General features: G+C 40.2%; 1 protein-coding gene across 1 annotated transcript in view; it reads right to left on the minus strand.

Moving 5' to 3' along the window:
- Positions 1-22,235, minus strand: part of TRPS1 (transcriptional repressor GATA binding 1) — a 210,395-nt gene that overhangs the window by 176,836 nt on the left and 11,324 nt on the right. The window lies entirely within an intron of this gene.

Below are 22,235 nucleotides of genomic sequence, written 5' to 3' on the forward strand. Positions count from 1 at the left end.
AAGAAGGTGACCTCCTGGCTCCTAGGCAAGAGCAATCAGGTATGGGTACAAGAAATGACTCATTTGTTCTTTTGCATTAAGAATACAATGGACTGATCCTATTTCCCTTGAAGGTAATGGCAAAAGCTTCACTGACTGAGAAGCAAGTCTGAGATGTGCAGTCCCTTTCTGCCAGGTGAGATCTGTGATATGAAAGGAAGGCAGTCAGAGTTCCCTTGCCCAAAACCTCAGTGAAATGGAACCATAAATTACTTGGGACAAGAGGAAAAGATGCAAGGAAGATAGAGGATGGTTTTGGCTTGCATTCCAGAAAAGTTCAAATCATTTTGTTTCCAACTAGAGGCAAAGTCCTCCCATTTGAAAAGGGATTGAAATTTCAGAAACTGGGAAGGAGGCAGAAGTCTACAGCCTAGACCTAAAACAGTAATATTAAATCATCACCGGAGAGGGCATTATTGTAGTACTTTTCCAGCCAGACCAGAATCAGGATGAACATGAGTTTGCAAAAATGTCCTTAATTTTTTTTTCTTTTTAAAAAAAATTTGGCAAGAGTTTCCAGACACAAGTTACATAGGTAGGAGAGGGCAACCAAGGGCAACCGGAGTTGAGCCCACATACATCAAAGCAGACTCAGGCTTTGGGTACCCATCCAAACTGAGCCTTCAAAGGTTCTGATGTTGCCCTATTGTTTAGCTTGAATCTTGTCTAAGCTTGTTCAGGAGAACCCACATTCTGAAGTATGGAAGAAGGGAAAAAGAACACACATTTTCCAAACTGCGATTGCAAAACAAAACAAAAAAATGTAAATCTACCTGCTGCAGGGTAATACTGGTAAGCGTGGCTAGCTATTGTTGCTCCCTGCTTTTCAATTTCCATATATTAGCATTCATTGCCGACATTATTAAATCCAAAGTTATTTGGATGCTTTGATCAGCAAATTGAACCTTGAGTCTATATATGATGTACCTATATTCACATAAAGTTTACAAAATTATTATATTTCCCTATTTTAACTTTTTTCCCCCCACATGCTGTGAGCTTCCATATATCCCACAGCCATACATTCCAAACACAGACTATTTTATTTAGTAATTTATTCAAGAATTTAGATAAAAAGAAAAGCAATGGAAATTGTTTGGCAATGTCTATATAAACAGTTCCTATACATTTGGGTTGAATCATCCAGCAATCACTCATCTTGACATGCCTGTGACAGATAAAACTTTCATCACCAATATGCCTTCTTGACTTAGAGATCAGGAGACAGGGGATCCATATTACAAAATCTCTTTTACTGTTTATGGCTATCACAAAAATTAAAATCACATTAAACATAAGCAAGTCAGAATTTTGGCACTGTTTTTCCACTCAGCACAAATAACCCCACTCTCCATTGTGAATGGGGGAGAAACAACAGCAGTGGCAACCACAACAAAAGACTGGATTGTGTGTTCCCTACACAAAACAGAAAGCTGTGCCTATTCAAGAAACCTTGGCCATTTGTCAGAAATTACAGAACTGATGTTGAAGCCCAATATTAGCTCCAGCCAAAGCAGTGGTGAATTACCTTGCCATTTGAATCATCCCTATTAACAAGGAAAGACTCTTGCAGCACGTATCATATGGTCCTCATGCAGACTGAGAAACAGAGCCACTTTCTTAAAAAAAACCCAAAGTAAAATACATTAAAAAAAAGACCAAAGTAAATGCAAATAGATTCACTCTGAGTGGTTTGTCTATTATTTGCCCTTTTTATCTCTTATTTTTCTTTTGAAGCTGAGAAATGAAGTGAAATGCTGATGAGAAAGCTAGTCTTCCAGCGCTTCCACCTTAATCATTTGTTATGAAACGGGTTTAAAACAGCAGCATTTTTCAGAAAGCCGTAAGCATTGAGAACATGCATTCGCTGAGGAGCATGATCTCTGTTTTACCCATTTCAGTTCTGGTCAGAAAAGGGGGAAGGAGGGCGCAGAATAAGAAGAGTCCTTGATACTCTGCTGATGTGGCTTTGCAGCAGCTTCGTGAGTGCTGGCAACCCTTTAAAACTGGCAAGGGATGCCAGCGCCAGCCTGCTGACTGCTGGATGAATATATATAGTGCAAATAATGCTGTTCTTGAATCAGTTTTTCCCAAACTCCCACATAAACTTTCCATGGGAAAATCTCATAATGCCTGCATAAGTGATTTTATGAATCTAGCTTTCAGCTTTTGATAGAAGATTTCTTACGCTACTGGCTTTGATTCTTTATTGCACAAAGGGGTGGTGCCAAAAGCCCTCACATTAGCCTGGACCATGCAGACATCAGAAATTTAATTTAAACATCAGTAATCTGCCAGGATCATAAAAGACATACAAAAAAAGATTTAATTTTTTTTCCCCTGGTAGGTAAATATGTAATTTCAGAAACACGAGTGCGGCACAGGTGGCAGAATCTGCACGGAGCAACATAGAGACAGAAACTAAAACTACCAATGAGAGTAGAAATCTTCGGTCTGAAGAGATGAACAGAACTGAACAGTTGTTTTATTCCTATTGAAGATACATTTTGAAATAAGTAGGGCACTATATTTCTTTTCCAGAAATAATGCACCTGAATGTTTCTTAAAAGTCTATCTATCACTACCTCTCTAAAGGTTACAGAGAGGTACAACCACAGATTACACTAATATTTCCATTCTCAAAAATCCCATGTACACAAGCCTTACCACATTGCTCCTGTCTTCCTCCTCAGAGCTGCCTTCATGCCACCTCAATTTCCAATTCAGTACCTCACTAGTTTTAAGAAATATCCAGCAATGATGTTGAGCTGATTTGTTGGACTGGGAAGTATCCCACAAAAAGTGAAAGCTTTTGCCGTGTTTTCACGTACAAAGAAAACAACTATTAAAGCAACTTCTGGGTTCACTGGCATTTTGGAGTCTAAAAAAAGACCCAAAACTACTTGCAGAGGCTACAACAGTACCTTCTTTGAAGTAATGTTGCAACTTGTGCAAAGGAATTTGGGATGTACCTGAGATCTGAAGGTGCGGACTACAAATTAACACAGCCAATTAGGTGCAGAAGCTGAGAGTCCAACATGGATGGGGTGAGATAACCACAACTCATAAATAAAAGGACTGGCAAATGTGAGCCAGTTGGCTGAGTACAGATCATGTCATTCTGCTCATCAAGCTGCTGCCCATCAATAATCTGTTGCTGTTTGCTCTCCCCGTGACAATCAATCCAAGTTAGGGCTGCTTCTAATTTTCCAGTCTATGAATAGCTGCAGAACATCCACAACTGCTTTTTCAAACAACTCAAGAAATAAATGTTTCATCCACATATCAGCATGCAAATTCTTCCCAAAAGGGGGACTAGTCAAGAGTAAATAATTACTCCTGTAAGAATTTCATCTGATAAACATCAAGACAAAAGGCTACAAAAGTGAACTTTGTACCATTAACAGTCAGGAGAGAATCCAACTTCTAAAATTACTTGAGTAACTGATACAGGACCCCAAAACTGTGACAATTCTGTAGAGAATGTTTCACAATAGATGTAGTCATCTTTTAGGGATTAGTATTAGCTATAAATTTCTTACCCCCTGAAATCTGGTACAACCGGATTTATACAGCAAAGATGCCTTCCTTTGAAGAAGACAGAGATGAAATCACAGCCAATTAAATTGAAGCATCTCTTAAACAATTCTTTTGTTAAGCAGTATGTATTGAAAGAATAAGAATACATGAGAGAAATTAGAAATTATCTTCATAATTTGGCCGTGGCTTCTCTTCTTGTGAGTAATGAGAACAACCCAAGATCACAGATAAAAACCTTAATGTCAGAAGACATTCGTACAAGCATTGAATGTAGATAACAAGAAGAGCATATATATGCATGTATGACCTAAAGAACAGAGACTGCAGTAAACAAATGTATTTGTAAAGTACGTGAAGTACTTGAGTCTTCTCCAGCATCAAAATCTACTGATTAAACCAAACATAGACTCAAGTCTCTTTTAAAAAAATAACCTTGTTATCACTGAATCCCATACCATCTTGCTAGGCCTTGGCCTATTAATAGAAAAACAATTCTCTTTATGGCTCCCAGATCTAAAGAATCAATTTGATTTCCCATCCTATTACACTCTAAGTTGTTGAAGCTCTGGATCTCCTTTGAGTATGAAACAAAAACACCCAAGAGCTCCGCTCATAACCCTCGCGCTTCATCTGCCCACAGCGGAATCCACAGCAGTTGCCATTTTGCCTGCTCACAAGATGGCACGCTTGTCTCACTCCAGCTGCACAAATAACTCTGCATCACACTCCCAGCACCGGGGATAATTAAAGGTTAGGCACGGAGGTGGCAGCAACACGCTCCCACAGCAGCAAGGGCTCCAGCGGGGCTGCAGGTCTGTCTGCCTGTGCTGGGCTGCCTCAAACACCACCTGGGCCATGACCTGCTGCTTCTCGCTTCCCAAACTCTGCCGTGGGAAACACTGGGGGCTTGGAAGCTGCAAACCCCAGAGGGAAAAAACGTGGCTCCTTAAGCTCCAACTGAACTTTGCCTACATAGAACTCTACTGGCCTCTGAGCTGAAGGGAACTCGAGTAATTCATGAGTACACTGTAATCTGGGCAACAAACACACACTTGATTAGACTCTAAAATTACTGAAAATTACCATCTCCCTTGCGTCCTTCTAACAGCTTGACATATCAATGCCTAATGTCTCATTATGTTTCAATTTGAATCATGACTGTAAATCACTGGAAATACACAAAAAGAATGAGACATCATATTTGGGTGAAAAAAATGAGGATGCATGAGAGACTGGACATTAGAAACTTTATGAAAATATTAAAATCAGCAACCGAAACATCCTATAAATTGAGAAATGGCAAGTCCACTGGAGGTAGTGGAATAAAGACCCCCTGCTACACTCATCACAGGTAGAGTTAAAAGTTGTTCTGATTTAAAGAAATATCCTTTTTTCTTTTTTTCCTTTCTTTAAAGACCTATGTGGGTAATAGGAACTTGGAATCTCATTGTAACTGTTGATTTCATTCACATTCACTATAAAAGATCTATCAAAACAGAAGAGATACCACCTTTTATTTCAACTGCAGAAAGAGTGCATAAAGTCAGGGACTTCTATTTACATGGCAGGTAAGCACACACATTTAATTGCACACTCAGGCCCTTCAAGTTAACCTGTGTCCTTTATACAGGTAACAAGCGGCTAATAATTTTCTGCAGATCCCTGCATTCTGCTCTGAATTCACAACATCACAAGAAAATTTGATCTTTGATCTCAGCAAAATGAAATACATCTTAGGCTGTACTGGAACTGGCATGTGACCACTGTAACTGGGGTTCAAGAAGTGAGGAAGTGTCAATGGTTTAGGCATCAAGATGAGCAAAAGGAAGACCACGTGCAAGCTCACACTGCCATAGCAATGCTGTGCAAGCTGGAAACAGTGAAGCCACATGAAAGAATCAGACACTTCTCACTGCCAGTTAAACTGTTTCCTGTAATTATAAATATACAAAGGTTAAAGTAAGAAAACTATTGCAATGCACTGATAGAAAATGAATTCTCAAATACTCAGAAGATTCATCAACAACAGTCTATCAGCATAAGATACTGTGGTAACAGTCAGCATTTCTGAAGCAGACAGCCTGGCACTTTATTTGCTTTGCTACATGAGAAAAATCCAACATCAGATCGTGGGTGCATCCCAACTGTGGGATACTCTTCTGCAGCTCCCAGCTCCAAATGCTCACTCTGGCAACATCCCGAGTGCGCGTTAGAAAATCTGGTTTGGCACCGTTCTCCTCAGCATTTTGGACTCCATCAGTAGAAACTCAAGCGAGCAGACAAAACGCAACATGCGCCATCCAGATCAGAACTGCAGAGTCTGGTCTGCAGGAGACAATCAGCAACTGCTCAGCACTGGCTTATGCTTCCTACAAGCACTCCACCTTTCAGCAATACTGAAGGGACACTTTCTGTTCTAGTTTATAAAGCCATTTTATTCATTATTATTTTTTTTTTTTTTTGACTCCCTAAATAGAATAGTAGATGATTAAAATAAGAGAGGCAGATCTATGGTTAGGCAAGTAAACATGGTCTCATAATTTCCTTTGCATCCGTAGAAAATCAACATTATACACTAATCACTCCCACTCCTCAACAGCCATATCACAGCTATGTTTACACTGTTTTTGTAACACTCATCAAGAAGTGAGCCTGGCCTTGAGGCCAAATGACAAAGCAGAGACTGAAACTCTTCTACACTATTCTCAAGTCACTTCCTTTCATTTGAACTAGTCCATCGGGGTCTAAAAGTCTTATTTCAAACAGCTGCATCACAGATGAGCTAACAAGACAAATACTCAAGTGTTTATACAGAAAATACTAAGGAAACTGAATGATAACAAAGTTTTATGATACCTTCAATCTAGAGAAGTACTGAGATATACAGAAAACTACTGAAAATTGTATTGAATGTGGGAATGAAAACTAATAGGGAAGAGTGCAATCTCTGTGAAATAACAATCCTTCACACTTTATAAACAGTGATTGAAGAAGGAAAAAAATAAAGAAAACAACACAGTAGTAGACAACAAATATAAACCAGCCCAAATCACACTTTAAAAGGCATTGTGTCTCAGGAAAAAAATTGAGCATAAACAGGTAATTAATGATGTCACAGATGATACTGCATTAAAAACAACATTTTAAAATGTTCAAGAAAGGTTAATGAAAATTAATGAAGATATGGAAGATGTGGCTCTTTATGAACATGTGAAGTGAAGCTCATTTAGACTAGAAACACAATTGCCAGCAGCAGGTAAACATTAGGGAGGGAAAAGCTTAGGATCCAGTTGGCATAAGAACAAATAGACTAGCCATGATTAACTTTGGGCTGAAAATGAGAAGGAAGGGTTTTAACTGACAAAGCAGTGAGGCTATGAAACATCCTTCTACCAGACGCTGTCACGGCAGAAAAACTCTACCTAATTTTAGGATAAAGGTGGGTCACTTCATAAAAAGGATTACATACTGTGGTTGATGTTCAAAGAGCTACCCATTGCTCACAATTCCCACAGAACTTCAGGACAGCATACACAAATCCATTTTTCAGGGTATGCACAGCCTTACCACTATTCCTTAAGAATGTACATGCCAAGGGCACTGTTTCCTCAAAAGCAGTTGGGGCAAAAGTTAATTCTTTCTCTATATCATTTTTGTTTATATATTTTTATTTTCATAGTGACCTTCTGCATCCCCTTTAAGGCCAACAGCTTTAAAAACATACTATCTTCTGCATTCAAACTAAACACAAGATATGTATTACTTACTTGGGCAGCAGGAATTTACTGTAACACTAGAAACCTTTTGTGAAAAAAGCCATGCTTTCTATGTACTGTCTTACCAGTCACTTGTATGTCTGACTGTGCCATATTTCAAGCAGCCATTGTACATTCTTTTTGTATTTTGAAGGCAGTTTAGAAATTAAAAATGCAATGAGAAGGCAGTTCTCAAGCCCTCTACACAGATTTCACAAAAGACACACCCAGAGTTGCCAGCACTGGTTTGCCAGAAGAATCTAACAGAGCTACATTTAAAAGTGGGGAAAAATATGGGTGAAGTTATTTTCAGCAAATTGTGCACGAAGTCTGAGTAGGACAGCAGTCTACAGATAGAATCTGTAGAGATCTAGAGAATCTGATAGAAACTGATAGATCAAGTTCAGGCATTTTGAGACTACACCTTTCTGGTCATCCAAAAAAAAAGCTTTTTTAAAATTTTATTTTGTAACACAAAACATTAAAAGGCTGCATGTTACAGTTTTCAACTGAACTTAATCTCTTTGGATGAAACTAAACAGATAATGGGTGATGTCTGCTGCTCTCTCTACTGAAGAAAATAAACCTTTTGCTCCAATTCAAAGGGGAAAGAATATTACCTGTCTCCTTGCTCTTTCTTGAAACTACCACATCTCTCTAGATTGTTGCAACATCCCTGTTCTCACATAATCCACAATGCCAAAACTGAGACGGCTACACAGAGAAGCCTGATGTGGTCAAACTGACCAATGCAACTCTCAGAATTCCTAAAAAGCTTTTTATGGGGTTCATTTGGGCCTGACCAACCTTCACATATTATTTTGGTTCAGCTGTGTAAATACCAGGCCATTTGTTCCAAGTTTCTTCTTCTACACTAGCACAATATATTACTATTGTTTTTTTTTTCTTTCTGCTGCACTCAAATGCATTTAAACATGTATTTATTTATTTATTTATTTGTTTGTTTGTTTATTTATTTGCAGTACGTACTGTCTGCTAGAACAAGGGCTCTTGGATAATCATTGATTTGGCAGTCCCTTCCAGCATTTTGTTTCTGCCTGACACAATACATGATGGTCTTTTTGCCCTTTAAATATAGTGACTTTTTGTTTCTGCTTGTGACAAAATGCAAATACTTAAGATTTCCACCACCAAGCACACAGAGGAGAAGGTAACTCTGACAAAGTTCAAAGGAAAACTTGGTTACATTTCTCATCAGGAGCAGAGCTGTCACTGAGTCAAGGGCAGGGTGCCACAGGCAGATCCAGGATCCAGAATCCAAATGTGCAATTTTATGATGGGTTAAGCCCTTCTGGACCTGAAGGGACGCTGCCCAGCCCTTCACCACTGTCTGTGGGCTCAGGCCCTGCCCTCTCCCTGCACCCACACTGGCCAAAAATGCCCTGCTCACACCCCAGGGCTGGCAGGGGGCCAGTCAGAGTGTGCCTTTCAGAGGAACTCGGGCTTGGACTAAAGGAGCTCACTTCTCCTCTGGATAGCCCAGCTCCCATCTCCTTCTCTGCCTTTGCAAACTCAACCAGCACTGGAACCATCTCTAGAAACAAGCCAGGAAAGGGTCACAACACCTGAAACACCTCCAAACCTAAGCAGTACCTACTCCCCACCCAGAAGGACGACAGGACAGGTGACCATACTATAGGTCCTGGGGCAGGTGCCACACTCCTGGCCTGGCTGATGGCTTCTGCACGCTTGCAGCCCACCTTGCCAGCACATAGGGAATACAAAGTCATCCCTGACAGAGCAGAGGAACAAAAATAAGCCAGGCCTTGAAGGAACTGTTAAAAAGTCTCTTTTAAAGAAGAGAGGGGGAAAAGAAGATTTCAGGAGAAACTAATCTTTATGCAGGAGGAAATATCAGTGCTGTCTTCAGAAAAGTTAAAGCATTATTGCAAGCAAACTGATTCATTAAGATACATACAGAGGAGGATTATAATGCTCTCCTTGTCATTAAAATGCTTTGAAACTATAGTTCTGTCAGCTGCACTACTGATACTCAGAGTTTATATTACCCAGCAGAAGCTACGCTCTAGCTAGAATTTGGTGCACTGTGTTACACAGGAGTTCACACTAGAAAAGTAGTTACTAGTTCACAATGACTATAAACATGTTTAAAATGCACAAAAAACTAACCATACCATACAGAAACCAGATGGAAGGGTGATGAACTGGTCCAAAGAGGTAAATTCCTCTTCTATCCAGGAACCTCCTTTGCTAAGTGAGAATCCTATCTTTGCCATATTTTTCTACCAAATAAAAAGACTGCTTAAATGCTGGAAGCCTAATCAATTTTTTGTTTCCTTGTGTCCACATATCAATGCTAAAGAAGAGCACTATTAGAATTAAACTGTATATTTATATTTACTTTTTTACCTGGTAGAAATGAGTTTTATTTCAGTGAAATTAAGGTCTGGCATATTTTGATGACTTTATGTAAGCCCTTATTAAACACAGCAAAATTCAGGCTCCAAAACCCAGTGGAATTGGCACAATCAAATTTCTACGTGATTTATCAGCTTCACTGTCACAGCAACTAACTTGGTGCATTTCTCTGCTTGGTTCTCTCTGTAAGCTGTCAGGAGAAGTCACTCCATCAAACAGAAATGTAACACTATTTTTATTGCTTATCTTTTTTGCCTTGGGTTACATCAGTAAGTCATCTCCCTCTGTCAACTTGACAAGAATCTTTTTCGTGTTGACCTTAAAAGGACACAGCTGTGACAACTTTGGTTTGGGTTGGTGTTTTTTTTGGGTTTTTTTTGTCAGGTTGGTTTTTTTTTCTGATAATAGTTCTCAGCTAAATACTTGTTATTGATAGTCCTGGATCTTCATCTGGCACTGTCTTCTACTCCATGAGCAGACTGAGCACAAAGCACTGTACACTCAGCCCCACAGTATCTTCCAGCCCTTATCGCAAGAGGCACTGGAGAAGTCGGAGGTAGATACTATTCCAGCAAAGCCATGATTAATTACAAGAGGTCTTCCAGATTTGATCTTATTTTCTTAATGCTCTGTAATTAATTAATATAAACGTACATCCTTATTTCCACAGCCTTTGCTCAGGATATTAAGAACTCCAATCCCTGGACTCAATCCCCCCTGGCATTTTCTCTTGTGTTACATAAGTAACTGTGGCTGACTCTCTCCAAGTCCCAGCATTTGAAGATCAGGATGAAAAATCTGCTCAGGATTTTAGACTAAGGTAGGAAGAATACACTATGAACTACTGTGAACTTCTCTTAATGCAATACCCCAGCTAGGGGATATCTGGAAAATACAAAATCTGAAAACAACACTTCTGCTTCTGCCATGCACAATACAATAAATGCAACAGAGTGCTGATTTAAAGAAATAATATGATTTTGTGCCAAATACCTCAAAAAGTAAAGATAAACAAGTTCACAACATATTTCAAATTCATTGCACTATTTGCACTGATGGTTACTTATATTAATCCAGATTTTAATCACAGCAACTCACACATCACTAGTTTTAACTGTGATTTAAACCGGCAGGCCAAAAACATCACCATACACATACAATGAGGTTAAAAGAAATTACATATGTTTTCACAGTATTTCTGAAAAGTGAGAACTCAGGAAATAATTATTGAAAGGTAGTAGTTTTATCAAAAGAAGGAGTCTTTCTTTGGATATCGACTTGTGTACATTGTAGCTATACGCTCTTAATCAAACACACAGCTCAACATCATCTTTTGTGTTTACTTATAGTTTTATGTTGATACATAGTACAGATTTCATTCCATGTTTTGTATTTACTACATAAGAAAGTTTCTTTATGGTTTATGAAAGTTGGAATTAGTATATACTAGGAATCATTAAAAATCTCTTTAAAGTATTGCTCATCAATTCAATGATGCCTGAGGTATGCAGGAAAGGGGAAAAAAGACATTTACAAAACCTGTTTTGCATTAAAACTAATTTAAACGAAGAATTACACGTGAGTTGATCACTGTGCATTGTTCATCCAGTTGTTTTGATTTATCACCTCTAGAGGTAACAAAGCTCATTACCGCACACTTTATTTTCATCTATACTGTGGAAAAGGAAAATAAGTTTTCTGTTGCCTTTCTTTTTATTGTTTCTGATAATCTTAGGTTGAAAGTGAGAGTCACTGAGCAGAATGTAAAACGGAGAACACAGTATCACTGCACCAGCACAGGAAGCCTCTGGCAGAAGCCAATTCCATCACTTCCACAAACCAGTCCCAGGTGTTTAGATAGCCATTTCCACCAGGACTGTGGTGTGACATTACTTAAACCTTTGGCAGCAAATAGGTAAACAAACACAATCAGTACATAAAGCTGTGTAGACTTACACCTTAACACTAATCAAAATCTGAAAGTCCTATTTTAAAAGGTATATATTTAACTCTGTTTTTTAAAATGCGTATTTCTCTATTTTAAAGAAAACCTTTTTTTGCCCCAAAGCATTAATTATTGCATACCTTGGTTATTCATATTAGATTAGTTAGGAGTCCAGCAACTGTTTTAATATATACTGCAGTAGTTTCATATAACATCTTTCAGGATAGAAATATGCTTTAATATACTATAAATTAAAAATCAAACCACATACATGATGCTACCAGTTTTGCTATGCTCCTGCAAGTATCTGCAACATCAGACTATTATGTGCAAGATGATCACAGAAGAGAAAAACCTAACTGGCAGAATTCTCAATGGGCTTAAACCAGAACAAAAAAAAGTGTACTTAATTTAGGAGCTGAAAACCTGTCTGTAGTTTGGCACATAGAGCACATCACACCATGTAATTTTATAAAAATCAAATAACTTTGCAAATCACTTCAAATATTTCCTTTCTCATTGGGTTTAATCATATTTGAAAGGAGAGAAAAAAATTACAGGATTAAATGAAAGCAAAATGTAATGATCTAGGACTCTTAATTCTCCTGAATGAACATTCCTAAATTTTTGGATCGTGGACCACTGTCAAACTTCAAACATAACAGGGAACCACTATGCAGCCTTCACACCAAACTTTTAATTAAAACCTCTAAATGGATGATATGATACTGCAGATCAGTATCATACCGTGATTATATGTGTCTGCAGACCACAATCTGGAAACAAATATATTAAAGGATTAATTTTCCAAAAGGGAATGCTAGTCCCTGGGCTTCTTGGCATACTCATTTTACAGAGTGAGATATTACACAGTATCTTAGCATGCAAAGTTCTTAAGGCCTCCATTCTATGGGGTTTTAATAGTACAAGTGTGATATACCAATTTAAGACAGGATTTTTAAATGAAATATCACAAGTCAATTCCAGGATTATTAAATTTTAAAAATTATTTCTCCTGGTATCTCCCTTTCAATCTAGACTGTCGGGTTTCAATGTTTTTTTCCATGCAAAATGTCTGGGCTTACATCCTCCTTCCAATAAAGTACCCATAAAATGTGGTCAACAAAGTGATTTCCAAAGATGTCCCTGAAAAGGACAGCCTATGAACAGCAAAAGTTGTACTTGCTCCAGGCTTATCACTACAGAATGCGGAGTAGAATTTTGGAATTTAAATATATATACATACACATATACTTTTACACTATACATATACTTTTAACATATATATATATATACAGTATAAAAAAATGTTTCATGCATATATGCATATATAAGAGCATTTTGAAGGAAGGAGAAAACCAAAAAGAGACTATATCCGTTCTAATGGATTTCTCTGAGTTTATTGGGGAAGGGGCGTGGGGAGAGAGGAAAAGAGAGAGAGAGAAAGGGAGAGAGGATTGTCCTGGAGCTGGAGCGTGACAAGCGTGACTGCTGTTTTCTGCCCAGCGCTCAGTGACAGCGCGGGGAGAAGAGTGGTTAATCACCGCGTTCTGGGAACCGGGCAGAGAGAGAGGGAGCAACTGCTTTCCGCAACACTTCCTGCGATAAGGGAGCCAGCGCTGGCACACGGACACGGACACACGCGAGAGGCGGCTGCGCGGCGCAGCGCTTCATGCGCCTGCAAACGTGACCCGCGGCCCCGCAGCCCCGACACACGGGCACGGCCAGCGCCTGCAGCTCCGGCCGAGCGCCGCCGCGGCCGCCGGGGCCGGGCGGGACGGGGAAGCCCCGCTCCGCGCCGGGCACAGCCCCGGAGCCCGCCCCGCGCCCGCCGCCCGCTGATGCTCGTTCGCGACGCGCACCCAGAGAGCTTCAGCGCGGAACAAAGGCTGCCGGACTGACGCCGCAGCACAGCTGGGCTTCTATTTATTTTATTTTATTTTTATTTTTAAGGGCGATTCCAAGAAAACTTTCGTCGCTCGAAGTCAGCGCGGTACCCGCCGCCCATTCCCTGAGCAGTGTTATTAAGCCTTGAAAAGACTTGCAAAGAAAGTAAACAAGGCAGGGGAGGCAGGACAGGCATTAAGGCCAACACGTCCCGTATCGTCCAATAACTTCCCCTTACATGCCCAGTACAATGCGGGTTTGCTGATCACAGCTTTTCCACTGTACCAGAGCCAAGAGCAGGCAATTACTTACACTTATGTAGACTTTTATAAGAGATAACAGCTATCTCTATTGAAAGGCACAAGTTGGGGGGGTTTCCTTACTTTTTTTTTTTTAATTGTCTTGCATTGCCAAAGCGGTTCAAAAATACGCAAAAGGGTTTCTGTGCGGGGCACTGGCTCCCCCGGCCCTCCGTGGAGCCCCCGACAGAGCAGAGCAGAGCAGAGCAAAGCAGCAGCTCCACGCCCCGCCGAGGAGCGCTTCATCCAGGCCTGGATGGAAAAGCCCTGGCAGAAACCAGCCCAGCGAGCGGGCAACGCCCAGCGGAGGGTCCCGAAGCCCCCAGCCCGGCAGCTCGGAGCAGCCAGCGCTGGGCTGGGCACGACGGGGCCGGGGACGGCCGCGCTGGGCCCCCGCCCGCCGCGGGACGCGCCTCCCGGGCAGGGGCACGTCCCGTCCCGCGGCGCTCCGGCTGACCCCGGCCCACGGGACCCAGGTAAAGTCAGCTGTGTTGGGCGCTGCTGCCCGTACCAGCCACGTCCCCCTGGTCAAGATAAAGGCAGGAGCGATCTCCGCATTTTTAATGCAAATGAGATGCAGCCCGCAGGCTCTCAGCAAATTGCCAATGCATTGGGGATGCCACTGCTCTTTAGCTTTGTTTCCGCATGTGCTGAAAGTTGATGAGTGCTGCTTGTGTTTTCCTTCCCATCACCAAAGGACACAGCACAGATATACGAAGTAGAAAAACCGATGTTCCACTAGCACTTACAGACCAGATTGCCGCTGCCGGCATCTTTAGATGTATCAGTACTTCTACCAGTGCCATTTCACTGGTATTCTGAAATTCATGTTGGATAATCGTAACTCAGAGCCAGAGTATCTCTGAGCAAAAGGAGAATATACTGCATTTATGGAGTTACCATCTCTGCATTCACATTTTAAGCAGAACTATCTGATCCTTATACATTTGAGGGAAAGGATTTCAGCACAGAACATCTATCTGTGTTTATAAACCAGGGGCATTTTACATGCCGCAAAAGTACTACATGATGGCAAATGAAAGAAGGTTCCATTGCCTTAGTATGAACTCACCACAAGTGTACTTAAAACAGATATTAAAGACATGATTCACTGTAATAAAGACACCCCAAACAACTATTTAAAGTGATTCAAAATAGAACATTTGGGGGTGGGGAGGTGATGATACAGTGCACTCTACTTCTCCCCCCCCCAAGAAAATACAAGATCCAATAACAATGACAAATAAATAATAATGATAATGGCACATATTTATACTTTATGCAGAAGTACAGCAGGGTTCTTAAGATTAGTCTCGCTTTCAGTTTCACTCAGCACTGAACTAGTCAGCTTTGCGTTAAAGAGGTGTGGAGTGTTACTTAGGAGTTACAGAAAGTACATCGGCATGTTAAAGAAAAACAGAAAAAACAGTGTCATAACCCATACAGGGAAATGATGGCTAAAACAGAAGATAGGATTCTCACACATCACTCAACACATCTTTTCCTCCCCAAATGCACAACAGACATAGGAACAGGAGCTTCAAATACTTACTAAACTTATGCAGAGAAATAAATGGGTATCAGTTGCATGACTTAAAAGAGTCAGAGGAAAAAGAAGGAGCAAATTTTTCATGGAAGCCTTGAATCATATAAGCTGCTCATTTGCCTCATTCATGTCCTCCTCCTTTCACTGCAATTCAGTGTGAAGAAGGCAGCCTAAACAATACTCATCTTAGAAATCCAAAACATTGCAGAGACCACACTGCAGCAACAGATCTGCTTCACATGCACTGACGTACCTCCTCAACATCTGAAAGAAATTCCAGCTCCAGTCAACCCATAAGAGACATGTTGCCTGACTGTACCTTGATGGTATTGTTTATGAAGATGGTGATTTACACACTCATAATGATTTAAGCAGCTACTTTGCATACATTACAGAGAGAACCTGAAACATGTGACCTGCTTCACAGGGCAGGATTATACCTCTGTTCTTGTTGTGTCATGTGCAACCACATTATTTAGTAGTTAAAGGCAAGCGAGCACTCTGGTATTCTATTGTCCTCACCATGTATGCAGCGCCAGAGCTTCAGCATGCCTCTGAAACCAAAGGTGAGCTAGCTTCCCAACTTCTAAAGATAGACAGGTAAATAAATGATATAGTTGTCAAAGGGGCTCGGTCAAACCTACCACATGGTTCTGCCCACTCAGGATTATAACGTTTGCTGACAGACTTTTTAGGACAGGAAATCTTTAATGGTGTTACTAAATTTGCAACAATGATCATATTCTTAGGGACTACTCCAATACAATCTTTCATTAGCACTCACACTAGCTCTCACAAAGTACTGAGAATATATGCATGATCATCAGAAGACAGGAATAAACAATAAAAACTTAAATCCTTTTTTCTGATGTTGTTCTCAAGAAAAAAACAAAAACTTTTCAGAAAAATAGAAATTAACATCTGAAGAACCGCTGGACTCTGCCTTTCAGCTCCTTCATAATTTTTAGTTGTTTTTATTGATCCATACACTTCTTATGCACAACTCCATTACTGCTTTGATAATTAAAAGATAATTAAATACAAGACAGAGCATGTATCATGCTGGAGAATCACTTAGCAAGTGAACTGTTGTGCTGAAAAGTGGAATTCTTTCTGTCACTCACGGTGCAGTGATACATCAGTAACAGATGCCACGGGAGCTATTTTGGGGATGATCCAGTGGCTTACCGGAGCCACAGAAGACAGCAGAAAAGCAAAAGGTTCAGAATTCAAGGGAAGTCCTGCCACAAGGGCCTTCACACTTTGCAAATACATAAAACAAGAGCAAATTCACACAGGTTTAGAACAGCTTCAGAGCAAGCACAGCATTTCCCACATAGTATGCAATAAAAGATATCCAAGTCTGACTTTTTTTGATTTAAGAAAGGAAGACTGATGGGTTAAAGAGGAGGTATCTTAGCAGCCCCAAGAGTGAAGGCACCAAAGCTCTGATCACAGCTTTGCCACTGGCTCACTAACACTGCAGTTATTTAGGTTCCCTGTGCCCTGGCTCACCCATCAGTACAATGGGTATAATACTTCATCCTGTCCTTAAGAGGCAATTAATGCTTGTAAACTACTCTGGGAACCTTGATTAAAATGCACTGCAGCTTTGCGATAAGTATTCCCTCTGAAAGAGCACACAAGCCGTCGGGTTTTGAGGGTGGGAAGTACTACCTGACTGCTGCAAAAGAAAAATAATCATTCTGAACGAGATGTATATGCCTGACCTATGCACATGTGTAGGTGGATCCCTCCTGGATCCACCAAGTATTTTTCTTTCTCCTTTTTTCTGTTACTATGTGTGTATTGCAAAGAGAGGAGCAGTGAGAACAGATAATTATAAAGCTTTTGAAAAGCCCTGGTATTTTCACCAGAGGATCACAGTAGGTCATCTTCAAGAATTCTGATGCAGAACGCTATGTAATTAAAAACATAATTATTTGTAATACTCCTCAAACCCTGTTTTCATTAAGGAGAGGAGGGGAAAAAAAGACAGATCACTTTAAATATGAATGCTTTATGAATAAAGAAATTTTTTTTAAATTGATGAGCATTCATTTTCCCATACAGTCACATAAAGTCTGAGTAGTTCATGTAAAACATAATTATCAACGTTTTAAACCACATTTTCCCCTTGAAAATAAATAAATAAGGACGCCAAAATCTTTTTTGTTCATTAAGAGTCAGATCCAGCAGAAAACATCTGCAGACTTCTAGACCAAGCAAGCCCTGGAAGGCCATGGTACTGGCTGCACCTCGTGCCAACCTCAAAAATTTGGCTGGTTCAGAAAGATTTAAACAAAACAAAAAAAGCCCTGCAGCTTTACATGTCTGGGAATTGTGGAACTGCATTAGGTTTATGAATAAAGAACAGGGGTGAGAAAAAAAACAACTCCTTTTAAAAAGGAGATCCCTCTCTCCCTTCTGCCCTCCAGCATTCTGGGTGCTAGACAGGGCCTCCTCTCCCTCCCCAGGGACACAATGGACATCAGCAGTTGCAGCCCAAAGCGTGGGGTCCACCTGCACGCCCTGCTGCAGAGGGGATGGGGGCCCCAAATCCAGCACTCACCCCCACCTGGCACACTCAGCAGGCGCCCGAGCAGCCAGCTCCCAGCCATGCTCCCAGACGTGCAGGAGCTGCCGCTGGAAACCCAGAGGAGCGTCCCCAGGATGGGAGCCAGCCTGAGTTGTTCAAAGGACACTGCAGGGCCAGCAGAGAGGGGCAGGCTCAGCTCAGCGTGAAGAGCCACCCTTGCAAAGGTGGCCAGGGGACACTGTGCACCAGCAGCCTCTCTAGCCCTGGGAGCAGCCCAGGATTTCTACCATGGGCTTGAAGACGCTCCAAGGTGCAGCGGAGGGAAGGAGCCTCAGCTACCGCAGCAACCAGCAACTCATATTTAGATTTCAGGCTACCCTGAATATGTGTGTGCAAACACCAGAGGGGAGATGATGGCATTGCCAGGGCTGTTTGATGAAATAAAGGAAAAGTTTAGGATGAGGGCCCTGCTACAGCAGGTTCTTTAATTTAATGAAAATTAAAGAACCCGCTGCTAGTGTATTTGTCACATATTCAGACTTTTTATTGAAATAATGGCTTTTTCTGATTAGTTCTTCAGTACATCTCTCTCTGGGAAGCCAAGAAAGCTCCCAATTATTGATGTCATACCTTATCATCTGACCTATTCGGAGGACCAGCCAACATTTCAGACTGAAACCCAGCTCATCTTGTGCAGCTAGCCCTATGCAGGGAAATGGACTGGGCAGGTATGAAAAGACCAAGTAACAGTACGCCCATGTGTTCTGCTTAAAGCTATCCCAGAATTTTGGTTTTGCTAGTGTTCATTTTATAGACACCTCCTCAAGAGGAACAGCAGCTGTAGTATGCTGCCTGGGTTAGCAAGAAGTGATACACACAGAGATATATACTGGATATGTATTAGGAGAGCACAGAGGGACTCTGTGCGATGACCGTGTAACTGCAGACACTCTGCAGGTGTGTATTTACAATCCTATTTATATAGTGCTGAAAGTGGACTACATTAATATACAGTGTGCATGATTCACCGTCATTAGTTCTGCTTTCCAATAATGTGGACCCTAAGATAAATAATATCGCTAGAGCCTCTCCCATACAATAAACAGACTTGTTAGTTTAGTTATATACACAAAATTTCCAACTGCAATCAGAGATTCTTTTTAAATTATTAAAAGTTCTTGAAGTGAAACCCTTGTTTGAGTTGAAATGAGCCAGCTGACATAAAAAACCAAGAGGAGCCAAGACTTGTCTTTAAAATGAAGAATAAATTTGGTATCTTAAATAAACAGTATTATTCTAAACATGCTCTACAATAAACCATGTATTTTAAGAGTAGATACAAAATATCGTCATATTTATCATCAGAGCTTTATATACCTGTTGGATTACTCCTTTCAAAGCCTTAAGAAATGTAACAGCGTCTTTGAATTAAAATGCACTTTCTTTATGCTAAATCTGTGAAAGTTCTCCTGTGGGAAACACTGAATTCTACATTAATTTTTTTTTATTAAAAAAAAAAAGCTTACACAGCCTCAGAAAAAAATAACCAAGTGGCAAAAATCCCAACTTTGTCCATTCAGCCTTTGATTCTGTCTTTGCCTTAATAAAATTGCTGACAGAAATTAAGCTAATCTTTGCAACAACTTTTTCATCTTTCTGTAAAACCAAGGAGTTTAACTAGCTGTAGTTCCATCAACCCTGACATGCAGCTCGCTATAAAAATGAGATCCTTGTCATTTTTTTGTCCATGTCTAACATTTAAGGAAAAAAAAAATTAAAAATAAAATCCATTTAAACTCTAAATTTTGGCTACAAAACATCTCAGTAAGACACCAAGATACTGTCTCTCACAAATCAAAACAGTAGCAGTAGTACCATCTGTAAACTCAGAATTAAAGAGCCAGCATTTTCTATACAACAGTAAAAAGTATTTTTAAAACGCTTTTTAAAAAACATTTTGCTCATTCTATAGCACGGGCACTGAAGGCTATAAATAACTGGATCAGAAAGTAAATTCACCATATACCAGAATGACTCCTGAGGTAACTCCATAAAAGCTGAAGTGCTTGCTGCTAGTAGTTAATGGGATAGCCCAGCTCCAAGTCAGAAAGAGCAAAATATGTCTTTTTCATTAAGAGTAGGGAGGGAAGCTATAAAAGGTACACAATTAGTTAGCCTTGCAGTGATTAATTCAACAACTGCAAAGCCAAAAACAACTTTAGGCACTTAAACATGAAACTGTCAGGTCTCTATGCTTGACGATAAAGCGTCTATAAAGTAAACATTAACTTCTGTGTTTTTTCTACGTGCATATTCCATCATGAGAAGATGATTACCAAAAATTCACCAGGCAAGCTCAGCAGAGGCTTCCTATACCTTATTCCCCCTAACAAAGAGGTAAGATGTGCCCAGATTCCCTTCCTTTTCCTTACTGCCAGCTCCAGTAAGACAGTTCATACTGTTCCCTAAAACCTGACAGAAGGGACTGAAAATCAGATTGAAAATCTCTTCCCCAAGGAGGGGATGAGTTCATCGCAATAAGGGAGCTTTAAGGATGAGGGGACCCCTATAATAACCACATCCTATCCATATCAAGGCAAAAGCAGGCAGCAGCTCTTCCTCAGACCAACTCTCCCAAGGAAGCAAATGAAAGCTCTGCACAAGTAAGGAATGCAAAAGTGTAAACTTCATCATCTCTTTTAAATAAACTCCAAAATTGAATAACTATCAAACAAATTGAAAAAGACCAGGAAGGTTACAAATTTAAAGAAGAAATCAACATATTTCTCTGACCTGCAAATATTTAATTCAAGCACATTCTTCTTCCAAACAAGATGGCTGTGAGTGTTTTGATGGCTGCTCATAATCAAATGTGTCACTTGCAAAATTACAGTGTTCGAGAAGGGTACTGGGCAATGAAAAATGGTTTTTGCTAGAAGTATGTCACAAGCACATCTTTTCGTTACCTCAGAATTGCACAGGACTTCGCTTCATTCCTTTGCACTGGCTGCATGCGGGTTGCTTCATAGAAATGTAACTGCAGTAGTCTGCTTGACAGTAAACAGTAATCAGTAAATACTATTTACTGAGCAGATACATGTCCCTGCTACTCCTTCACTTTACCTATCCTCTGTCTCCGTCTTCCACTCTCAATCCCCTTGCTCTCAGAAATGTTAGAGGGGGAAATAAATAAATACAGGTAGTGAAACAGTGAAATCCCATAGCTGGCAAGGTTTTCGTCTCTGAATGGACAAATTCTTAACTCTATGCAGCTCCAGACATTGAATGATTAGATCCTAACCAGGGAAAACACAGGAAAATGGTAATAAATATCGCATGGTAATCCACAGGAACTTTGGTCCCAATGTGATTTTTCTACAGTCCTATGAAAAAACAGCATTACAACATCCATAATCTCAGCTCGTATATCAGAGCACTCTCTCCATTCTCCTTGCCCTTTCTTCTTTCATGTAGTGTATTTCCTAAGAAAATGTAGTTTTTCTGCAAAAGCGAAGTCAATGCAGTCCCGTTCCAGACTGAAAGCAGCACAGCAAATCTGCGAAAATTAACACAGACCATCACACTGCACAGATACAGGTGAGGGGTGAAGGGTTTATGGCAGCATTACTCTGGTAGGGACTAATCTGAAATTCCTTCTGACAAAAGAAGTCACAGTTTGCTGGAGAGAAAAAATAAATTATTTGTATTCAAGTGCAATAAGAGCACTTCATGTCATAGTGGATTTTACAATATCTTCATTCTCTTTCTATTCGGGCATATGTCTTTTTAACAAAAAATTCTGAAGACCCAAGAAGGTAAAACTTGCAAACCATGAGTCTCATTCACCCAATTAAAACAAATTCCACAGCTGCTGTTTCTTTCTCTCTATTTTTTAAGCTTCTTGCCACTGTCAACTAGCCACTGTCATGCACCACTATAGATACAAAAATCTTTTAAAATGTCAGCTTTTCAGATGCTTAATTTTGTCCTATTCAGGTAAAATGTTTTGCAGTATAAAGTTCAACAGAGCTGCCAGGTCATCTTTCTTAGTAAAGATTTTCATATGCGCAAATAAAAACTGAGGAACGCCTGAAGAAAAAAATCCTAGACAAACGATTTTAAATGTTTCTTAGATAATGCAGTACCACAACAAATCTCCAAGGAAAGTTAAGCTGAGACTGCCATGAACACCAAATAAATCTGCACCACTGGGATATTTAAGGTCCAATAAATCTTACTTTCCAGTGTTTTAAAACTCCAGAAGATAGTCTTGCGGCTCTAGACT

This window comes from Melozone crissalis, unplaced genomic scaffold, assembly GCF_028551555.1.
Source record: "Melozone crissalis strain CALT ecotype California unplaced genomic scaffold, PUWL_Pcris_2 ptg000002l_1, whole genome shotgun sequence".
Classification (NCBI taxonomy): domain Eukaryota; kingdom Metazoa; phylum Chordata; class Aves; order Passeriformes; family Passerellidae; genus Melozone; species Melozone crissalis.